Source organism: Anastrepha obliqua, chromosome 3 (genome assembly GCF_027943255.1).
Source record: "Anastrepha obliqua isolate idAnaObli1 chromosome 3, idAnaObli1_1.0, whole genome shotgun sequence".
In the NCBI taxonomy this organism is placed as follows: Eukaryota; Metazoa; Arthropoda; class Insecta; order Diptera; family Tephritidae; genus Anastrepha; species Anastrepha obliqua.
Genome location: NC_072894.1, coordinates 143,558,800 through 143,583,699, shown reverse-complemented (window position 1 = coordinate 143,583,699; position 24,900 = coordinate 143,558,800). Strand labels below are relative to the sequence as shown.

Below are 24,900 nucleotides of genomic sequence, written 5' to 3'. Positions count from 1 at the left end.
TGTAACGATGAATCCAGGTTTCATCAACAGAGACAACTCGACGCAAAAATTCCACATCCGCTTGTAGCCCCATGCGGCCGACAATTTTTTTATCTCTAACTTATTATGAAAAATATTAATTGCCGTTCCGGTCGAAACACCTATGCCCTCTGTTACTTCGCGCACATTCGTTCGTCAATCAGCGAGATTCATGTCGTGGAATTTTTGAATGATTTATTCGGTAATTTGTTTTACCGTCGTTTGTTAGATGGCAGCACACGATGCTAACACCAACTTCCCGCAGGAACGCCCTGTGTCATCAAACACTGGTACTTATTGAACCGCTCTCGTATGTATATATTTTTCTTTTAACTCTTATTAGAGCATAAGGCGGCAACTACGCCTCTTCGCCAATGTACACGATTTTGAGGTACATACATATATATCCCAAATCGTTCCCCGTAAGACCAAGAGAGTTCATTTCAGCTTCAGCGTCTCAAGGTGTACGTGGACTACCCATTCCTCGGTCAGCTTGTTGGAAGGGGTTGAAACACAGGGCCTGCCTAGCGACATTGTCAACACTTTTTCTAAGCGTATGGCCTACCCATTGCCATTTCCACAAAGACGTGAGGATGCCAAAAGGTGAAATAACTTTGCTAATCCTACACTCAACATTTACCTCAAAGTAGTCTTCGAAGGTGGCCATACAGCCAAGGTTGAAAAATTTCTCTACACTTTCATACTGTTGTGCGCCTACTACAACTACCTCATTGAGCCCCTCTGTTTTTACAGCGTTAATCTAGGCCGGTAAGCTAAGCTTTTCCTGCGCAGCTTGAGTAAGCAGTTTCAGGTCGCAAAGTTCATAAGCAGATATGATCCCCAGGTACCGGAGAAAGTCCCTGCGGAGCAGCTTGCCGCCCATCGGACGCTTGCCCAGGTGGCGGATCGGGTAATGCCCTGTAGATATGCGATGTAGGTGGGAAATAAAATATCACCCGCACACACCTACTTGGAGGTACAGACAAACATCCTTTCACCAAATCTGAAATTGACTTATCGAAATATTTTCTATAGTACATATTTATGTATGTTACAACAACTCCTCTACTCGCTATATGTATGTAGATTAATCGGTTTTGCTCACAGACCTACACATATGGGCATATTACATAAATTTGTCTTTCTATTTCTATTGGCATAATTACATACTTATTTCTGTTTTCTTTGTCAATATAATATAAAATATAAAATATACTTATATATATTTACTGTACACTCGTATACATACATGCAGCCATGGACAGATAAATAGCACAAATGTGAACCTTATATGTTAAGTTAAGTTTTTAGTACGAACTCTACTTTGATCAAATAAATTTGTTTGTTTACATTTATTACCGTTATTAAGCTCACATTTATAGGAGGAATTTACCGCTTTTTTTCGATGGAGTTTTTTGCGTTCTATTTTATTTATGCTTATTGCTGTTTTGAAGTGGACACAAAAATAGCACATTTTAACTTGTGCAGCGGAGAGTAAAACTTTAATATTGTTTCAGCGATTTTTAGTATAATTTTTTGTTTCTTAAATAAAATTGTAAAGTAATTACTAAAAATGGGACTTGCAAAACATTGCACGCCGAAGAAAAGAGCTCTTATATACCTCAAGAGTCAAAACACAAAAAGCTATGCAGAAATAGCTGAAATGATGATGTGCTCTCTGAAAATGGTTTATAATGCTCTTAATTTAGTTAAGAAAGATTCATCCTATCCAAGCAAAAAAACGGAAAGAAAACCAAAGCGGCGAAAAACTGATGTTAATGTGGATAGAGCTATAATATGCAAGAGCAAAGCAGATCCTTTTAAGTCGGCACGGCAAATAATGCTTGAAATAAACCAAGAATCTGGTCTACAGGTGTCCAAGCTTGTAGGAAGGCGACTTAACGAAGCCCAGCTGTTTGGCCGCATAAGCAGGAAAAAACCACTCCTTTCAAAAAGACATATCAAATACCGACTTGCCTTTGCAAAAGCCCACAAAGACAAATCTATTCAGTTTTGAAAAAACATACTTTGGACCGACGAAACCAAAATAAATAGGATGGAACTAGATGAGAAAACTATTATACGGCGTCCAAAAATCAAACCCTAAATTCTAGGTCCACAAAAAAGACGATTAAACACGGCGTCGGACACATCATGGTTTGGGGAGCTTTTTCCTGGCATGGTCTTGGACCAATTGTTCGCGTGGTTGGTAAAATGGATAGATTTCAGTATCTGGATGTACTCCAGAATAAGATGGATCCATTTGTGTTTGAGTTTAAATTGGACATTTATGCAGGACAATGATCCAAAGCATACTGCAAAGACAGTGAAGCAATGGCTCAGAAGAGAAAAATTACAATAATGTACTGGATTGGCCAGCGCGGAACCCTGATCTTAATCTTATAGAAAATTTGGAATGAAGTTAAGGTCAAAATCCCTAAAAAAAATTTTAAAATGTTGATGATTTGTGGGCCGCAGTTGAGGAGGCTTGGTACTCGATTCCAAAGGAAAGATGCCACAAGCTAGTAAAAAGCATGGATCGACGGCTTGAAGAAGTAATCAAAATCGGTGGATATAGTGCAAAATACTAATCTGGTAAAACTATATTATTATTTAACTATCTGATTTGTTTACTATTTTTTTCTTTTATTTGCATTTTTTTTTGGATGTATATACTATTTATGTGTCCAGGAGGTTTCGTAAGTTTTTAACGTCTCGTAAATTAAATCAGGACTGAAATTCTTTTTGACCATTTTTTTTTGTTTTAAAGTGGCAGTAAATAAGTTTATTTATGTTGCATTTTTCCCAATAAAAAATAATTACTTAAAAACATATTCAACTCTTTGCTTTCAAAGTCTAAATTTGCTATTTATGATATATGACCATGGTTGTATATATAATTGGCGCGTACACCCTTTTTGGGTGTTTGGCCGAGCTCCACCTCCTATTTGTGGTTTGCGTCTTGATGTTGTTCCACAAATGGAGGGACCTACAGTTTTAAGCCGACTCAAAACGGCAGATATTTTTTATGAAGAGCTTTTTTATGGCAGAAATACTTTGTCGCTACCTACCGGGAGGCGACCGCTATTAAAAAAACTTTTTGTCATATTAGTGTTTCATGTATTGAGATTCGAACCTACGCACTTCCAAATGACAGTGCCAGATGATGATACCAACTGCTAGTGTAGGTATATTGATGAGCTATTTATATTCATTCGTTCTAGACCAATATTGTCGAGTTATCTCACAAATGGGCTCCATGGACCATCTACTGTATGTGATGCAGGCCGACTTGATCCAGGGCTTGTTTGAGAATAAAGGGGGTGCCCACATATTAGGCAACGTTAACCGATTTAAAATCAGTTTGCTTCCTGCCAGCTCGTCCACGATGCAATTTTTAGGAATGTATCTATGTCTAGGGATCACGACAATACTTGTTGTATAGCGTTTAGCCAGCTCATTTAGAATAGCTCTAAATTCAAATACTACTTTAAATTTGATTAATAATGTAAAGTCTCTAGCAGCTTGAATGTCAGAGTAAAAAGGGATCGGTTGTCTTGAAACGGATCAGTCCCTAATCAAAACCGGTGCCTCTTTATAACTTTTAACTCAGCTTTAAAGGCGCTACAGTAGTCTGGTTGTCATAGGATTCAGCATCAGAACTTCCCGACTGATTATTTAGTATTAAGCCGTCAGTGAAGATAGCCAGATAGCTGGTTTAAGGTGCTTACCGTTTTCCAATTCACACCTTTCTGGAATTCGTGTGGAAACTAATTTTCAAAACATAATTTGGGACCAGTGTAATCAATTTCGACTCTTCAAACCTGAAATATTTTCCAGGCATTAATTCGGTATGCGTTAAAATTAACCCGGAATTCGCCATAGATACATATACATGAGAGAATATCTAATAGGAACCTTCGTAGGGGTAGAAAGCAGCGCTCCCGTGTTAAGCATGCATATTGCCTTTGTCCTTTGACCCTGTAAATGAACATGGGCCTTACAACCCCAGTGTATGTACAACCCCGCCCGCAGTTTTAAGCAGTTATTTCATATTTGAAAAGCAAGTATTTTATATTTGTTTCGGAACAGCATAATTTTTTGTTTTGAGGGGTTGATATTAATTCACCATCTGGTACAAACTCACTCAGAACATGGAGAAGCTTACAATCGGAGCAGAGCACATCACACTCGGCAAATTTTTTGAAGAATATATAAAGGATACGGATACTAAGCTAAAAGCAAAGCTAGAATCACTGACGTCTAATTTATCATTTATATAAAAAAAATTATCGATATAACTTAAAAAAAATTAAGCTAATTCCACCTAGATTTATTGATTCTTCCACTGTGTAATGTACTAAGGTGGTAAGGTTAGTTAAAGATTTGATTCGATGTCGGCTCAGAAAATTCGCACAAATAAGAAATAATACAAGTATGACACTAATACATATATATTCTTTTTTACATTATGCTTAACTATATTTCATTTTATATCCACATCTGAAAAGTTTAGTCTCTGAATTCTCTGAACTAAAGCATATGGTTTATTTACTGAGTCCCTTATAATTAACTTAAGTTTAACAGTAAGTTTAAAAAACAAGACTTGACAGCCTCTTGATTGGCCCGTCATAGCGCATGAGAATTTTTACGCGCCATGGCGCTGCTGATAAGTATCTTGCATTGTACTCTTTGTGTGATATCCATGTTAGTATAACAGGTAGTTATCCAAAGATGTCTAGTTGTACAGCAATATTTTTAGTAGCCGTAGTGGCATTTAAGGTCAGACGGCCACTAAGTTGGTTGTCTTGAGCACAGAAAATCAAGTCTGTTTTGTATGGCGATAATGGTATTATAATTTTTCGGCGGCCCCCGTAGCCGAATGGGAGCGATCGCTATTAGAAAAAACTTGTTCTATTATTTTATATTCATGCACGGAGATTCGAACTTACGCACTTTCGAATCGAGGCGGTGGAACACAACATGTTTCACATCTTCGAGCAATATGGTTAAGCTGCCAGCCCGATAATGGTGAAAGCATCCATGTCCAGTCAGCAACTGTGTTAGGTAAAAGTCAACCTCTCCAAATCTAAGTCGCAAGCTCAAAGTCGGGATGAGCTCGTGTGTCCAGTGACCAGTGGAGGATGAGTCCCATCTTCGTTGCCATAAATAAAGCGTTGAGCTTCGTTGCTTTAGTTTCTGCTCCCTTGAAGGTATTGCGCCTGGTCTGTCAAACAGGTGAAGTAATTCGCGTGCACGTATGCCCATAGGAATTCTCCCAGCTGTATTCGCGTTTTCGGATTGGGTGGCTTGTCTTGTACTTACATACTTGTTTGTGAGATGTGGTTTTGTTTTTTTATAAAATCATTAAATAGTCATCGGGTTCTGTAAAAATCTTTTAAGATCTAATCTTTGTTGGTTAACACCATAAGCCTATTAAGTTTTAAATTACATACTTTTTTTATTAGTTACTGATTGCGTACTGATTTAGTAATGAAGTTCTGGATCATACCTTGCATTTTTCAAATTTCATTGTGTGAGATTACGAGTCATTAATTCTACTCCCTTATTGGAAGTTATGCTTGTGTTAGCATACTATATAGAGTATAGTATGAATGCATTTTTAATGCAATTTATTGCTGCTGATATTTTTTGTGAATCGGTGAAGCAAGTAGGTTGTAAATATTTAAATGCTTGTAAAACATCGGCAAATATTTAGGCAAGATTAAAAATTAGAAGATAAGAATGAAAGAAAATGAAAATCCTAGGAACGTATTTCTATAAATGGACTAAAAAGTAGAAAATAATTTTTTCTAGATGCATAGAATTAGCCATTTTTGATATTTATAAAAATTTATGATATTGATCAAATTAAAAACGTGAAAAAAACACTCAAACAGATTTGGCTCACAGCATGTGCTCAGAAAGGAAAATTCAATAAATTGACTGCTAAAAAATTTAAATAATTTTGCTCCTACCAACCGTTTCAACTACAGTAGCAAATTCATATATTCGTACACATATGCATGTACGAGAAAGTCTGTGCTATTCATAGTTGCCGTTCTGTCAAATTACAAGAAGCAGCGCGCGCGGTTGTAGCTAATGGCAGTTTGCTTTCAGCACAAAATACCCGAATATACGAGTCGATGAACGCCACGAACTATTAACGAGACGGGATTATTGGTCGTTTGCAAGCCAACATAGGCGGGATAAGCGGACAAGCTGTCATGTACTTACCGTCGCGCGCGTACTCACAATTCTTCCATAGTTTTTCTTCCACCTTGTTATAGAATTGGTAGCTTTTTCAAATTGCAAAATACGCGTTTGCGTCATTTGCGCACCTATGGCTCTTTCTCGTAACTGAACGGTGTAAGAAGACAAATCTTTTTAAAGCACTTTTATTCACAGTTGCCGCGTAACTCGTGATGGTAGAATCGTGTCGCATATTTCCTCTTTGTGAGATGATTTAGATCTGTGCGATATTTACAAATATTAAATGGTGGTGGTTACTTGTGTGTTAAAAGATTAATGTGAACACTAAATGTTTCCATAAGTGATCGAATAACAATTATCCATCATAAAGTGCGTTAGATATAAAAAATACGTACATACGTGCATACATGTATGTAAATGTGGGCAATCATTGTTTGAGTCAATTTTTTGTGTAAAATTACATATTAAAGGTGAATTAAAAATACAGATTTTAGTATTTGTAACAAAAAATGTGAATATGACCTTAGCCTATATCGATATGCCAACAGTAATAGATGCTCAGGTAACAACTTAAAATTAATAACCTATTAATAAATATGTACATGTTTTAATTGTGTATACATATATGTGTTAATAGATGTTCCAAGTGGCATGACCTGCCCCTTATTTCTGATACATATGCACATACAGTGGCTCAATACACTTTTGTACATTTACAATACATTTTTGTAAGAAATGCAAGTTAAATGTTTTTATTTTTATATTTTTCTATGGGGTATTCAAATAGGATTTTAAAAATAGTAATGATAATTTCCTAAGTTTAGGACTGGTAGCGGTAGACTAATCACCTCCCCTGTCAGAAATCAAATAGATTAACGTAACCAACGCAAGACAAACGTCTTGTCGAGGCCCTAAGCTCACGAGAGGAGTGAACAAGGAAAAATGATAATAATAATTTACAAATCCATTACCTCCCTGCAATAAAAAATTAATCATGCAGCATTCGCAAAATTGGTGTCAAAAAATAAATCGGGCATCTGGCATTATTGCCATTGTTTGGCACTTTAAAACGGGGAATCGCACAATTAATTTGCTCTGGGTAGAACAGTGCAAAGAAAGGACCAAACGTAATAAGTTAAAATAAAATTTCATTCGTGTTTTGTTGAATAAAAGTCCAAATTATAAACATGGGTAAACAGCGTGGACAAAACTCAATTGAAGTCAGAAATTATTAGTAATCGTGAAAAAACCGCGTTCGGCTGTATACGACGTTACAAAGAAACAAAATCCGTAGGAAATAAGAAGAAATCGAGACGAACAAAACTGTTCTCGAATGCAGATGAACGGTGAAGAGTGCAACAAATTAAGAAAAACCCAAATTTGAGCGCTCCTAAGCTAGCAACAGAAGTCGCCCAACACCTTAATATTAATTAACTGCAACCCCAAAAGTATACGTAAACACCTCTACAATCTAAAGTACTTGAAACACTTCTACAAGCTCCAAACATCAATGTATTGTAATTGAACATCTGTGGGCTCATTTCGAAAACCAAGTGAAAAAGCTTTATTATTAGAAACAAGAAAGACCTAGAAGATGCTTTTAAAGAAGAGTGTATGCAAGAAAGCTGGTCGAATCCATCCAAGAAGAGTGAATGCTGTGAGAAAAAATAAAGGCCTATCGCAGGCCCGTACGCACGGGGGAGGGGGAGGGGCTTTGCGGGGTTCAACACGAAACCAAAATTGCACCTTACAGTATCGTTGGCTGTTATAGTATCGGCACCATAAACACCATTTACAATATCAAAGAAAAACTGTAAAATTTACTGTATTTTCTCTTTGTGGACCGCCATTGTTAACACCCTGTAACTCACAACTAAATCGAACAAACAGCAAACGAATTTTTTAGTGTGAAATGTCCTTGACGGCGAGCATAAACTTTAAATTATTCGATCGATGCTTTACGAGATATCGATCACTACAGCCATCTGAGCACAATTTTTCGCCGTCAAGGACATTTCACACTAAAAAATTCGTTTGTTGTTTTTCTTTTACCAGCAACGATATTTAATTTCGACATTATAAAAAGTAACAAATTTTCACAAAGTTAGTAATTTTATGCAAATATATAATTATATGTACGATCAAGTGTCTGCAATCCCCTGTCAGCTGTTACGATCAAACTAATGAGAAGCCCATGTCACATAAATGAAAAATTCCTTCCTTCCGTATCGTAGATTTTATTTCACGATATTTCAAAAATCCCGTAATACCCTGTCAGCTGATTGCTCTCTCACCACACAATGTTGCCAAGCAGTACATTTCGAAATCATTTACAAAATAAACTTCGAAAAATTATAATTTTTGTTAAAATAAAATTAACTAAAAACACTGTAGAATAATGTTAATTGTAGATAAATGAACTATTTGCATTTGTTGGTTTTTGGCTTTGGTTTATTAAACAATGAAAAATTGTAACTGATAACACGGATGTGTGAAAAAGTGTGTAAGCAAAAATATTAATGGCAACATTGTGTAGATACAACCAAACACATACACACACAAACCGATGTATTGTGTAAATATGTAATTAAAAGAACGCAGTTGTTCTCAGGGGATGAGTTTTTGTGTTCGTTAGGGGCTGCGGTAAGGGACTGCGTACGGTGTTCACTGTTTTCAGCATTAGGCTACATCATTCTTCGCTTCAGTCCTCTGTTCGTTCTTATAATCCTGTGTTCGTCAGTTCGCAGTGTTACATTTCGTTACGTTAAATTGTTAAAAGGTGTGTCCGCTCCTCGTTGTCTTACGTCTGTGTCACTCCTACATACGGGCTTCCTGACTCAGGATTCGACCCGAATTCTGGGTGCCATGGTTTGATGTATTTTGCCGCCGTTGAGGTTAAATTGGCCCTCTACTTCATCAAGTTTCTGCACTTTATAACGTCCATGCGGTAACTTTTCTATAATTTTATATTGTCCCAAATGTTTCTTTTTCAATTTTAGGTTTGTACCGAATTGGGTGCGTTTTATGACCACTAAGTCGTTGACGTTATAATTCACACCTTCTTGTCGTTTACGGTTATAACTTCGACGGTTTTCTTCTTGAATGGCAGAAATGTTTTGCTTAGCTAGTCGTCGAATTTCTTTGCGGTCAAACTCGACCGATTCAATGGCTTCACTTTCCATTATTTCGTCTAATCGTGGTGATTCTGCACGTCTCATGTCACAACCTGTCAAGAGTTTAAACGGCGCTATCTTAGTGCCTCTCGAGGCCGAATTGTTGATATATTGTTTAATTTTACCAATGTGCCTATACCACTGGTGCGGATTGTTTCTGACAGCTTTTCTGGCATGGGTATCACGATTATGTGTATTCGCTCTACCTGACCATTTCCTCTTGGCACTCCCGTTGTAGTGAGTAAATGCTAAACTTGATTTTGCTTGCAGTAATCCTCAAAGGCGTGCGTAGTAAAGGTGCAGCCTCTGTCGGTTACGATCCTCTTCGGATTTCCAAACGTGGCTTCCTGCTTTTATAATCGATCTATTACCGCATCTGCACCTGCATCCTTTGTGGGATAAAGCCACACAAATTGTGAAAAAGCATCTGCGACTACGAGGATATAATTATATAGCTTGCGCGTCATCGTGAGTGGGCCAACATGGTCTATATGAAACGTTAACAGTGGCTTATCTTCCTTATCAATAGGTACTAGTAAGCCATTTTTTTTACCGGTTTTCGAATTCACTAAAATGCAAGCGATGCAACTATTCACCGTTTCTGCAACCTTAGCTTCCAGACGAGGTTCGTAGAATCCTTCTCAACTAAGTATTTAATCGATTTCACAGAGAAGTGTCCCTGCCGATGTGCAATCTCAATTATTTCTCTCTCCATTTGTGACGGTACCACGATGAGCTGTCGAGTTGTCTTTGTAGAGAATGTCATTATGAATGTAAAAATCGTCGTGGATGCTTGCTTCTAAAATTTTCCTGACGGCCTTCGTCCACATGTCTTTCATCTGCGCTTCTGTAAGCCGATGCTTCAACGAATCTTCCATCATCATACACGAAATTCTCTACGGGCGTCCACGTGCCTCATCTGCATTCCTCGTCGATGTTGAATTCTATAGCTATATTCCTGAAGATACATCGCCCATCGTGCTATTCGCAAAGGTACATCTCGCTTCTGTAATCGTGAAAGCGTTACAGTCAGTAACAATTTTAAACTGCGTACATAGCACATACACACGCCACTTTTTAAGCCCTTCTACTATGGCGAGTACCTCCAGCTCGTAAGAATGGTATTTTTTTTGGAGTCCTTTTGGAGAAGAATACCTCGTAACCGAACATAAAGGCATCGGTATGAATTTCAGTCAGTGGTTTTGGATTAAACATTGCGAGCGCTGGTGCTTTAATAAGGGCTGACTTCAGCTCTTGGACCACAAGTAAATGTTCGTCGCCCATTCGAAACTCCGCGTCCTTCTTCAGCATATCCGATAAGGGTTTTGTAATCAAAGCATAGTTTCCAATAAAGCGACAGAAATAGGACATCAGACCCAAAAATCTTTGTAGTGCCTTCTTTGTCTGCGGTACGGGAATATTCTTTACGGCTCTTTTTTTTTCTTCACTGGGGCTAATAGTTCCATTCTCTACCGTATATCCTAAAAACTGTATCTTCTTCCGAAGAAATTGACATTTTCCCCATTTTATCATCAAACCCTTGTCGGCCGCTAGCCGTAGTACCTTTTCAAGCTTCTCTAAACTCTCTTTCTCAGTTTTCGCTGGGATTACCAAGTCGTCTATATAAGCAACAACTGTTCCATCTTATATACTCTTTCAATATAGCGGAAAAATACAGCGGGTGAATTGCATATGCCGAAAGGTACGTATTGAAATTCGAATTGTCCGATATGAGTCACGAATGCCTTGTATTTAGGAGAACTTTCATCTACGGGCACATGGAGAAACCTGTTGGCCAAGTCCAAGGTCGTAAATACATTTGCTTCCCTAAGCTTTTCAAGGGCGTCGTCGATTAAAGTCAAGGGAAATTTTCGCGAACGATTTTCTGGTTTAATCTACGATAGTCGCAGCAAAGTCTTTTCGTACCATTTTTCTTAGATGCGAGTTCTACAGGCAATGCATAGACCGAACAACTAGGACGTATTATGCCCTCATCTAACCACTGTGCTACTTGCATTTGACAAACCATCATTACGGGGGGACGCCTCCGACGCATAATCACTAACCTGCATATTAACTTGTTTTTAAACTCGACACCGCCATCACGCACTAAGATATCGAAATGTTTGAAAATTGAAGTACCTAGAATTACTTCGTAGCTAATGTCGTTTGTTTGCACCACACCGTTAGCTTAACAACACTTTTGTCTACTTGTACCTCTATCTCAAAACTACCCATCCTTGATATTTTTGCTGCACCGATCCCAAATAGTTGCCGTCGCTCCGGAGTTAGCTATAGGGATTTACCCAATTTGTTGAATGTGTCGCATCGCATAAGACACAAGCTACAAGAGCTTGTATTTCGATATTGCAAATTGTGACCTTCTTTAGTTTCAACTTTGAACTTAAAACTTCACCAATTGAATTTACGTGACCCGCCTCCCGCTTTGTTCTGCTGCCCATTGCTACTTTACACTCAAAATATCTATGACCCATCTGTTGGCACTTAAAACAATTGAATTGTTAATGTGGACAATATTTTGGTAAGTGCGAATATTCGCTACATTTGAAACATCTTTTCCCGTTTTTTGATGACGCCGAGGAACTACTAGTTTCTGGTTTAGTTTTATTGAGCACCTCTTTGTTTTTAGGGTTGTCAGCTTTTGGGTCCTGTCTTATCTTCTCGTAAATTACTAATTGCTCTTTAATTTCCCTTACGGTTTTTGCTTGATAGAGTACAGACTTGCTAAATTTAGATCCAGGGATCCCATCTATAAAATATTCGAGCAAACATTCTTCATCTAAACAAATCGCTTTTCCTATCTAGATTAAGGCAAATAAGTATTCACAATACGATTCGCTATGCTTCTTATGTCTTTTCCCCAATGTCTTATGCACGTCTGCTGGCGACGACTTACTACCACACTCGTTAGCGAGGGCCAATTTTAAAGAATTCCAATCACGCAACCAAAAGTTACAAAAAGTTTGGCTGCAAATCTTAACAAATGTTTAGCGTAAATGAATTTATGTATTTCATTCCAATTAACTATTTCTGCATTTTTTTCTATCTGCTCAATCCATTTCTTTACGTCGGACATAGCAGCCCCATCAAACGTTGAAAGACTTTCTTCTATATATCTGAATGTAAAATACGCACAGCTTACATGAGAAAATTCCCGGACCGTTTGATTTGATTGTATATCAGCATCTTCGTCCTCATCGTCGTCACCGCCGTCAATCAGGCCTAGATGTTGGAGAAGTCTTTCCCTAAGTTCGTGTTTGCGTCCGACTACTCCTAGTCCCATCTCTCTTACATTTTTAAAATAGCGTCAGCGTCGAGGTCACTCATTCTAATAATTTTTAAATAAATGATATTGAATACGAATAACAATTTTAAATTGAATCTTATAAAATTGAAGTGAAATATGTGAATGGTAAATATGCAAGTATAGTAAGTACATCAACAATCGATTTAAACCTACACGCTTATTTATAAACAAAACATTTGTATCGAATTATGCTTTTTGACAGGTAAGAGACAAATTAAAATTTTCGCTCAATAGTGCACACGTATTTGGATATACATATGTAAAAGCGTTTGTATACGCATTTGTATAAATTTACATTAATCAAAGTAAATGTTTGGCCTTCTTTCGACTTACACGCTGTTTGTTTTGGTCGCTGACACAACTTATTTGTCTCGCTTTTACCTTCTTCTCTCTGCTTATCGCCTCGAACTCCGTCAACCTTTCTTCTTCTAGTTTACCTTCTCTTCGTCTTTCTTCTTAAACGCCTTCCTTCCTGAACTTCGTCTTCGTTCGTTAAAATTTGAAAATGGTTTTGTCGCTGCTGAAGTTAGCCGCACTGGCGTTGCTTTGAAATCGCTGCCAATAGGAACCGCTATCCTTATTGTTGAGCTCTGTTGGTACAAGCCGGTACCTGTCATATGCGCAATTACGCGACGAATACTGCTTTATCCAAGAACGATGCTTGCCACTTACCGCCAATTTCAGCACAAATACGGCAATTAATTTCGGCTGAGCCAGCAATGAATTTTGTTGTTGCAGTAGTTCTTAGCCTTTCAGCAGCCCGAATTAACGTTTTATGTCGTCAAGACACTCCGAATGAATTGTGTTGAAAAATATAATATTTGCTCGTCTCTAAAGCCGTTACTATCCCGGACGAGCCCCCAAATGTAAGATTTTTCTTTTACCAGCAACGATATTTATTTTCGATATTATAAAAAGTAACAAATTTTCACAAAGTTAGTAATTTTATGCAAATATAAATATAATTATATGCACGATCAAGTGTCTGCAATGGTTGGTACCAATTTACCGATTGACTCTTAGGCTACATCATTCTTCGCTTCAGTCCTCTGTTCGTTCTTATACTCCTGTGCTCGTCAGTTCGCAGTGTTGCATTTCGTTACTTTAAATTGTTAAAAAGTGTGTCCGCTCCTCGTTCTCTTACGTACGTCTGTCACTCCTACATATATATATTATATATATATGTATATAAATACATATATATATAATTGGCGCGTACACCCTTTTTGGGTGTTTAGCCGAGCTCCTCCTCCTATTTGTGGTGTACGTCTTGATGTTGTTCCACAAATGGAGGGACCTACAGTTTTAAGCCGACCCCGAACGGCAGATATTTTTCTGAGGAGCTTTTTTATGTTAGAAATACACTCGAAGGTTTGCCATTGCCTACCGAGGGGTGACCGCTATTAGAAAAAGCTTTTTCTTTATTTTGGTGTTTCACGGAGATTCGAGCCTACGTTCCCTCCGAATTCCGAATGGTAGTCACGCACCAATTCATTCGGCTACGACGGCTACATATATAATATATAGTATGATTGACGCTTTCATCCTTTGTTCGCTGTTTGACCGAGTTTCTCCTCCTATTTTGCTTGATTTTCTTCCTCAAAATAGAGGGGCCAACAGTTTTATGCAGCCACCGAACGGTAGATGGTTTCTTATAAGGAGCTGTTTTCTAAATTTATGAGCTTTAACTATCTCAAGGCATCTCTCACTTCACACTTTGGTTTACGTAGGCAATGCATTACCTTTCAAAATTATTTCCCTAGGCGCATTGTCTTCCCTCTAAAAATTTTCCATAAACATTTTGTCTACCTATATTTACATCTAAAAAACCAGAATACCCTCATGCTTCAAGCGTTATTCTGCAAGCGGTAAATTCTCAAGAACTCCCATATCTTTTAACCCCGCTTTCTACAACGTCGGGTATGCAGCATTTGCAAAATTGGCCAAAAAATGCTCTCTTTTACTCGTTTTTCTCTTTTTTATCTTTCCTTACTGAAAACAATTTCAGATTTTAACCTTTGGTCAAAAAGAACAATATAAGATTACCTCCGCTTAATATAATATAAAACGTAAGCCAATTAAAAACTCTATCAAAGGATGCCTTTCCGATGCTAAAATTAAAGAGACAATCTTTGTGGGACTACAAATTCTTTGATTTTGAGCTTAAAAATTATTGGAGAGCTATTGAATCTGCTGCTTATACCCATGTACTTCTTTTCGCATGATGCTAACTGAGATCTCTGGCAATAAAAAGCGCAAAGTAAACTTGAGGAAAAATTATTATTTTTGGGATATGAAGTAAAATCAGTGTTATATGTTTATTTATATTGCGAGAGAAAATATATCTTTATCTCTTCTTATCTTCGCATTTGGATTTCTTCGCTGAAAATCTCGAAGCTTAAAGTGATTACATCGTAAAAGATTCCATCGACAACTGAAAAGAAGGTGCGAAAAGAATGATGTGCGAGTATTGTTGTTTTTCACGAGAGCGAAAAGTTCTGTAACTAACCAAAGAAAAAGAGAATTTTTAGATTTATATTATAAAATTACATATGTAGTTTTATTGACATTTGCGTTTATGTATCTGTATAAGTTTTCGGTTAATGCCGTATATCTTTTAAATATATTTGGTTTTTATAAATAAAAAATAATAAAACATTTAAATAGATTTGTATTGTTCTTTTTAGAACTTTGAAGGGATGTTGACATTTGATCTTTCAAGTTTGATACTTGCATTTTTATGTCCTAGAAACAATTTTGAAAAGATGTTATTAATATGTAGTTTCGTAATTCAAATTTATTACTATAAGTAATTTGTTACTAGGAAAACCAAGTATTATTAGTGTTCCCATTGGAGGATTTCTATTTGTATCTTAAATTTTTTCTATTATAGATATGTTAGTTTTATGAAATGAGTACAAAAATGTTGCAAAGTCAGTTGCGAATATATTCCTAAAATGCAAGTCGGACAATTTTAATATTTTTACAGTTTTAATTTTTTTTTTTTAACTTTGTAAGTACATATGTATATTGAAAACGCTTAATTTTTTTTTTAATGGAAGTGAAAACTAAAGGCAGAAAATTTGGTTGCCTTAAATTTGATATATCACTTGGTTGGATCGGTTGACGGATTATCCAAGTATGATCTAACGTTTTTTCTTTATTCAAACACCGTTAGTTAACGATATTTCGAAAACTACATGATAGAAGAAAAGTACTCTGCGAGCATTGCGCCGCCCAAACAGACTAATATATGTACTTTACATATTGTTGAATGACTGTTGCTTCGATCAAATTCTGTATTAATTTTTTGATGGTCGGTCTGGTGCCCACCACATTTTTTGTGGATTTAAAATTCGTAATAGCACCACGGGGATGATCAAATTTTTGATGTCAATTTGTACGGTTGCATTCCTGAAAGCTCCATCGAATTCCGAATCTCGGTTCATCTTTACCCAATTAAAAGTCCACTTAGCGTTAGCATAAAATTTGTTAGATCATTTGCATCAGATTACTGTCCTTGCACCAAGTCTCTGTTTTGCATGGCGTTTCTATCTCTTAACGATGCCGCCATACTAAGTTGATAAAGATCTTTAGTATTGATTGATATGCACACGTTCTCAATCAATGTCAGAGCTTAATTGAAAATTGCATGCGAGTATTTCTGATTTGGATCGGATGCTCGTTCCTGCTTTGCAAATGCGATGCGGTTCCCACAGTTCTTTAGGATTTGAAGGTGTGCATATTGTTAAAATGATCTCAAACGGAGCTCGTATTTGCTTTGACTGAGTGAGTGTTGCGTCAGCGTTGTAATCCTTAATATATAATAATACTTGTATCTGGTGACTGAAGTAAACACTTCCCTAAGTATTTAACAATACATGTGGCGGTAGTAGACGCTACAAGATTCCCTTCAGACTCATCCCAAATATAATTATCAGACTCGTGAGTAATGATATTATAAATAGTGAAATTATGCACCTGTAATTTCATTTTATAATATGAGGCACTAGCATTTGTTTGGGGAATCAGTTTCACTGCTTGCATATCCATGCATAAGCACACTTCTTGGCACTTGGCACTTTCGATATCGTTTTCTTTGTCTTTTCTCATTTCATTGATTTGTGATCTATGACTATTATATTGTTCCTCAGTTATGTTTTTTGCCTCAAATGATACACAAATATCACACATATCGTTCCTTGGTTTAAACAATGAAATATTTTGTTGTTTTATGGTAAGCATAAATTTTGGATACGATACTGGTAAAATTTCATCGTCATTATTACCATCGCATTCTTCACAATATAGTTTATAAAGTTGGTTGTATGATTTAATATCTGTTTGTAAATAATTTTTTGTACTGTATTGTCTTCGGTAATGGGATTCAAGTTTTGGAATACTGTTTAACCATTTATTTAAAAAGTTAAGGCGCTTTTCGTATTTTTTAGCATTTTTCGACGTTCCTTTTGGCGGAGCAATATCTAATTGCGTGTGTTTTAAAATGTTCGAATCTACCCAATTTCTTATCATTTTTTCATTTATTCCAAGAGTTGACATAGGCATTTGCCGGCAAAATTGGATACGAGTAGCTTTTGCTTTCAAATAATACCGTTTAGATAGCGATCGCCTCGAAAATGTGTTACGGTTTCGTACTTTTTCTTCTAATTCTACTTGACTTATTACATAAATCTTTTTTCTTTCTACGACATGTTTCAAAATCTATCAAATATTTCTTGGCATATGTTTTCATCATATTGGGAGCAATGACCCAATGTGCTTTTTTCACAATATTTAGACTGACATCTTAAGCCCATTTTTCGAGGATTCTTTTCACACACAATTCCCTTATTAAGACGGTCATTTCAGATTTTGCCGGTCATTCGGTTATTGTAATTTAAATATGTTTTATTCACCGTTTTTTTAACACTGACTTATCAAATTTAGTTTCGTTAATCATTTTTAGAGATTTTTAGTTTAAATTATTGTAAATAAACTCCAACTCAGTAAAGCCTCTTAGAAACATACACAAGAAAAACTAACTGTTAATACAGAGTTGCAAAAAACCTTATCGTCAATACTTTTCGTCAGCAACTGATAAACAAAAAAAACTTATCAATAAGAACACACACAATGGCATGGCATGCTATGCCTATTGTGTTTGTTGTTTATTATTTCTCTAAAGGCATAAGTTACAGTTTTGGTTGGCAAATTTGTTACGCTTGCACTTAGGGCTTTTCGAACTTTGTTTATACCACCGTCATTATTGGTTGTTGGATTATAAAATTTTAAAGGAACATGTATTATGATACGGTACATGATAATCAACTAAAAAGTCGATTTTGAATTTTTTGTAACTTAGGGCTTTTTTGAATTCATATGACGTTTTGTACAACTATCTTCACGAACTTGTGCCCAAAGATAAACAAAAATCAGCTGAATAACGCTCGTCCTTACTTTTTGTAGACCGTAGAAAATGCCATACATTTGCTTGTTCTTTTCAGTGATGTGTGGTCAGTTTGAGCAAAGAAAACGAAAATTTGACAGCTCTAGCACAAAGCGGAATGAAGGCGATATTATTGCAAGAAAAGAAAACGACATTAATTTAAATACGTATGTATGTAATGAAACTGAATGTCTTTTATTAATAAATCATAATCAGCATGCGCAACTACGGCATTATTATGACTTCTAACTAAGTCGGCAACGGCAGCATCTTTTGTGGCTTAAAAATAAAACATGACGGACCTTTTCATGTGGAAATTTGTCCAACTGCATTCATATGTATATATACTTAATATTTATATATTTTTTGTAATAAGAGTCAATGTTTTTTGACATACCTACATACATATGTAAATATGTATCAATGTAATATGAGTTTGTGTTTCTAAAGTACTGTACTTTTAATAAACTGATAACAGATGTGATAAACTTAAAGAATTCGCGTTGTAAAATTGATACGTAAAGGTTTATCTACCTTTAAAAAAATTTACATTACGCACACTGCACAGATGTCTTTATTGCGAGCATTGGCGATCAGTGTCCTTTAATAGGTCGCCATCAAGTCCAACCGGTATAGTATAAAACGATAAATTACGAAAACAACATGTTTTTCATGTCTACTCAATTTAATCACTTATAAAGAATTATATTTACATTTGAAATTTTTCGTTGCTCAAGTGTGTAGAGTTCCATGATGAAATGTATACTAATGAAGTTTACAAATGACAAGCGAAAAATAAAAAATATTGCGTCGTTCGCCCTCCCTATCGGAAAAAAGTTGAAGCGCACCTATTGAACAACCCTATATTATACATATTTCATCCGAAAAATTTTTGGACAAACATACGTATGGGCTTGTTTAGGAAGCCCGCGTATAGACGGTATCCAAAAATCATGGGACACTGAAAGCTTACACCATTTCTTATTTATTCATATATTAATCCATCGCCTTTACCGCAAATATCTATTGCAGAGACAGTCTCCTTTGATGATGAAGGTCCCACTTGGAACTACTTTGCAAACAGTGCAATCCATTCTCAGATAATGATGAAGATTAGAAAATGTAAAACTTTAATTCTTTTCAATAGAATAAAATTAATTAAGTTTGCATAAGAATTTTTTTTTTAAGATACGAAGTAATTCATCAAGCAGCCTAGTTCTTTTAATTTCTGCAAACCTTTTTATGCGGGTTTAATTTAATTTTAACTCGTTGTTTTAGTTTTATGTGATTTTAAAAAACTACGGAACGCATCCTTATTTTTCAAGGCAAATGAAGTCTTTTTTATATGAGTTTTTTTATGTGCATTTTCTGTAGAACGTATCCAAACAATTGCAAATAAAAGCCGCCTAGACCAAGGGAAGAAACGAAGTTGAAAAAATCCTTTTGCATTAGACTTAATAAAACGCTAGAGGAAAGTACTAATAAAGTGTTTCGTTCGAAATATGTTGGAAAAACATAACCATGGGCGACTTGCGCGAAGAAGCCCTTTATTAGGAACAAAAGCGCCCGCATGAAATTTGCCCCTGAATATACATAAGTGTAGTACACATACGGACATTGAATTTGGTGTGTGTTCGAAATTAATTGATTTAACGAATATTTCGATATTTTAATTCAAATAAATCTTGACAGTAGTAGGCAATGCATTTGAAATGTCAAAATATCACCGCTCGTACATATAACTTTACTAACGAAAACCCGCCCGTTCCGCTGGTCGTCTTTAAAAAAATCTAGATTAATTAATTAAATTAAGCCGAAAAATACTGTGTGTATTTTATAAAAATTCTCGCGCATGAATAGTAATGAAAGAAGTTTTAAATAGTAATAGCAATTAAAAAACGTTTGATGTGATTTACTTTATTACTTTTTTTATTGTAATGCTCTTTGGTATACAATATTCTTCGTTTTTCCATGCGTTGTTGAATAAATGAACAATACCGATGGCTTACCAACTCTTGAGCATGAAACATAAAGTTGGCCATGAGAAAAACATGGGTATTCTAAATCAATACCACAAATTGATAAAATTTGGCCTTGTGACTTATTAATAGTAATCGCGAATGCAAGGCGAACAGGAAATTGAAGACGTTTGAATTCAAATGGCATATCCGATGGTATCATTGGTATTCGCGGTATTAAAACGTCTTCACCAGAGTATTTTCCTTTCAAAATTGTTGCTTCAATGACGTTATTCATCAATCTCTTAACTGTTAATAGAGTGCCATTACATAGTCGTGGTTGATTTATGTTCCTCAACATAATAATCAGTTCTAATATTTTCAAGTTTAGCATGTGTGGCGGTAATCCAGGTAAATCAAAGGAATTCAAAAATTCAGTGGGATAATTTACAATATCATCTTGATTTATAACAGCGTCAACGGATCGATATGTTTGTTCTGGACTTGGTATGTTAGCCAAAATAGCCGCATTCATTTCATTCACATCTTTATTTTTGCCAGCCATGATGGCTCGTTCACTAAGCCAATCATGATTTTTGTAATTCTGAGGCAAATTTGATAAAAATACTTTGAATTAACTGTTCTTTCGTTTGACTTATTTGACAAAAGTTTGGTTGTAAAGTCATTAAGCCAGTTAAATTATCGACATTATCCCTGCGAAAAAGCAGAGAAGGAGAAGAGAACTGTTCTATTCCCCCCCGCTTTAACCCAGCTATGTGTTCAGGTGCAAATTACTTTTTTGCGTGAAGTCTGATATAAAATAAGTTCTATTTACTCTTCTTAAATTTATATAAACTTTTCCAGGCGAAGTAAAAAAACTGACATATATTTGCTTCACCGTATATTTGTGAGTACACAGGTAATACGTAAATATATGAATGATATAGGTAATATCTCATATTAGCATAACCTTTCTGCAAAAAATTAAGGAAACGATCACCAATCACGCCGGCAATGATACAATGAATTTTTCACTATAGCTGACTTCAGATTAACGTTTATATAATAAGCGTATATGTAGCATTTTAAAATTTGTTTACAATTTTTTTTTTAATTGTTAATAATAAGTGGTCTTCCTCTTCCTCTTCCTCTTCCTGTAGCTATTCCTTTTCCTCTTCCATCTCCAGCTCCATCTCCTTTCTTTATCCCGGAAACGGGCAGTAAAAATTACTTCACTTAAAAGCTTTCATCAACAGCTTCCATCTGATACCCATATTGTACAAACACATCCAAGGGTACCTTGGTCCACCTTTTCGGCTATATCTCGAGACCCTGGTAACTCAGAGATCTAAAAACTGCTCTGTATTAAAGCACTCATCAGTAGCTTTGATTTGATACCCACAATGTAAAAACACATCCTAGGGTTACCCGGGTCCTCGTTTTGGCCTTCGGCAGCGCCACCTGGTAGTGAGTGGAATCAATAAACATATTATACTAACCTTCACCGTGGAAAAATATATATATATACCAAATTTCATAATAATCGGTCCAGACACACACGACCAAAATGTATTCAATTCTAATGAATGCTATGTGCGGTACAAAAAATACGTGCGGCAAATAGCAAAAACACACTCAGTTAACTGGCGCACCGCACACACACGCGTTATCGGATTTCAACCAAACTTCACAGAAACCTTTGCCAAAGCAACACCAACAATGTGTGAAACTTTCATTCTTTTCCTTACACGCGTTGCTGAGATTACCGGAGACAAATGCACACTTTTTTCGGCTTAATTTTTATATATAACTAGCGTACCCTCGCCCGCTTCGCTAGGCGATAAATTCAATGATTTGCTGAAAGAGAATAAAATTAATACGAAACAAAGCAAATTCTTTGATACAATTTCATTTGAACTTTATTGTAACACTTTTTGGTAGACAACGTTTTTGGTTTTTTCATCTTTCGCGTGAATAATGACGATGGTTTGCCAACTCGTGAGCAAGCTACATACAATTGTCCATGAGAAAAAATTGGGTATTCTAAATTAATACCGCACATTTGTAGAGACTGTCCTTGCGCCTTATTAATTCGGCGAATAGGGAACTGCAAACGTTTGAAATCGAATGGTAAATCCACCGGAATCAGTGGAATTCAGGGTATCAAATTGTCTTCTCCTTTGTACTTCCCTTTCAAAATTGTTGCTTCGATAACGTTACCCATTAGCTTCTTCACAGCGAGTCTGGTACCGTTGCAAAGTCGGGGCACATTACTATTAAAAAAAAAAAATAAATAAATAATTGGCGCGTACACTTCTGTTAGGTGTTTGGCCGAGCTCCTCCTCCTATTTGTGGTGTGCGTCTTGATGTTGTTCCACAAATGATGTTGTTCCACAGTTTCAAGCCGACTCCGAACGGCAGATATTTTTATGAGGAGCTTTTTCATGGTAGAGATACACTCGGAGGTTTGCCATTGCCTGCCGAGGGGCGACCGCTATTAGAAAAATGTTTTTATTAATTTTGCTTTCACCGAGATTCGAACTAACGACCTCTCTGTGAATTCCGAATGGTAATCACGCACCAACTCATTTGGCTACGGCGGCCGCGCCATTATTGCGCAGCATAATAATCGGTGCTCCAATTTTTAATCGTAAATTATGAGGTGGTAAGCCTGGCAAATCGAGTGAGTTTAAGAATTCAGTTGGATAATTTACGACCTCATCTTGATCAGTAATAGTGTCCATTGACTTATACGCAACTATGTCACCAGGTATTTGATCTACAATAGCTGAATTTATATCATTGACGTCCTTATTTTTCCCAGCTAAAATTGCTCTTTCGCTGAGTCAATCATGGTTTTTGTAATGTTGAACTATGTTTGGAAATACACTCTGTATCAATGCCTCTTTAGACTGTGCAAAAGTGCAGAAATTGTTAGGCAATGTTATCATTCCTGTTGTTTTTGAAAAAAGGTTTATTTTTTTTTGGTTAAAAAGTGTTTTTTGAAGTTTTGAAAAACACTTCGCTCTAACAAATTTCTTCTCAGTTAATTGCTGAAAATTAAATATTTTGAAAAAACTATTTTTTTTAATTTAACGTTTTTGAGAAAATTTTGTTCTTGAAAAAATTTCATACTTTTGTAAAAGTTTAAATTGATTTGTTAAAAAAGATTTTTTTACGCTTTGAAAAACACCCCCTCGAAAAAATGTATTCTCTATTAATAGTGGAATATGAAATGCTTTGAAAACACCTTTTTTTTTTTTAATTTTGTTTGGTATTCAGAAAATTTTGTTTTGAAAAAGTTTCATACCCTTGAAAAAGTTTTATTTTATTTTCTTTGTTTAAAATTTTAGAAAATTTTTTTTTTGTAATTTTAGAAAAACACCTCTTCGAAGAAATTTCTTTTATCTTTTTGAGGAAAATTTGGTTTTGAAAAAATTTCATGCTTTCGAAATTTTTTTATTTTACTTTATTTCTTCAAAATTTTTGAAAACAATTTTTTTTATAATTTTCGAAAAACACCCCTTTGAAAAAATGTTTTCTATGTGTCATAGTGGTATTCCATTAACTTTTAGGATTATAGTCAAATACTTACAAATATCTGCGCTTTCACAAATAGCAACAATAAACAAATTTCCTCAAAACCAAAAAATGTACTTTTTTTCTAAAAAAAATTCTAAACAAACAACGTAATAAATTTAGAATTTTGTGTTCACGAAAAAACAGTATTGTTTTTATTGTATTAACTGAAAACCAAAATGTTGCAAAAAATCAAAACAAAACAAAATTATATTTTTGTGTTCATTTGGTCCATATGTTCCATAAAAAGTTGATATGGTAAATAATATGCAGGGCCTGATACACGCAAATTTCCATTGACCATTATAGTGACAAAATTATCGATCACCAATTCCAACAGGATTTCAAAATCAGAGTTGGAATGAGTTGTTGTGTGGTGTACTTCTGAAAAAATGAGAAATAAACAAAATAAATCTAAAAATTCGAATTCTAACTTTATCTTGTGTATGTTCTTATTACCTTTGAATTTTTCCAATGAAGCACCATTCATTTTAAATTTTCCAAGCATTTTTTTTATAATTTCGCGTTTCTTTCCTTTTTCATTCGATTCCAACATTTGTTCATAGCCGAAAACATCGTTTGCAAACGCATTCATTTCCATATAGAATTGGTCAAAGAAAGCATTGCTCAATTGAATTGAAACATTATTTTCATAAATACTTAGGACCTTAACTAATGCACCTTGGTACATACCTAACGCAGATATTCATCGCGACCTTGACATCGATACTATTGATGAAACAATACAAAGCGCTAGCAGAAGACACATAAATAGACTATTAACGCATACAAATCCTATGATGAGAAGACTACCAAATAAAGAAAAATCTACCCAAAGTCGGCTTAACCGTCAAACACCAATCAATTGTCAACTAATCGTATATGTCATTGTTTGTTAACCACTTGTTTTTAAATAATATGTATATATTTCTTCTAAATGAGCTTGGGGGCATTGGCCCTTCAATATCACTCTCATTCCATCTTTTTGTAAATCAAATTACTTATTGTCTAACGACAGGTGTAATATTTTATGGAAGAAATAAAAAAAAAAAAAAATTCATTCGAATCATTTGAAATTTCTGTATACAATAACGAAAAATTCAAAAAAAAGTTGTACACATAAAATGAATGTCGATTCGAAACTTACTTTAATCTAAGAATCGAGCAAGTTTTGTTTTGTACAAT

The 24,900-nt window shown here is 35.5% G+C and overlaps 2 protein-coding genes across 3 annotated transcripts in view; one reads left to right on the top strand and one right to left on the bottom strand.

Annotated features, from left to right (window-relative positions):
* LOC129240268 (transcription factor AP-2-epsilon) overlaps positions 1-24,900 on the top strand; it is a 116,641-nt gene that overhangs the window by 47,359 nt on the left and 44,382 nt on the right. The gene's annotated exons all lie outside the window — the stretch shown is intronic.
* LOC129240267 (IQ and AAA domain-containing protein 1-like) overlaps positions 15,380-24,900 on the bottom strand; it is a 157,893-nt gene continuing 148,372 nt past the window's right edge. The window contains exon 9 of the mRNA XM_054875959.1: positions 15,380-15,477. The gene's annotated coding sequence lies outside the window, so the exon portion shown is untranslated. The remainder of the gene's footprint in view (positions 15,478-24,900) is intronic.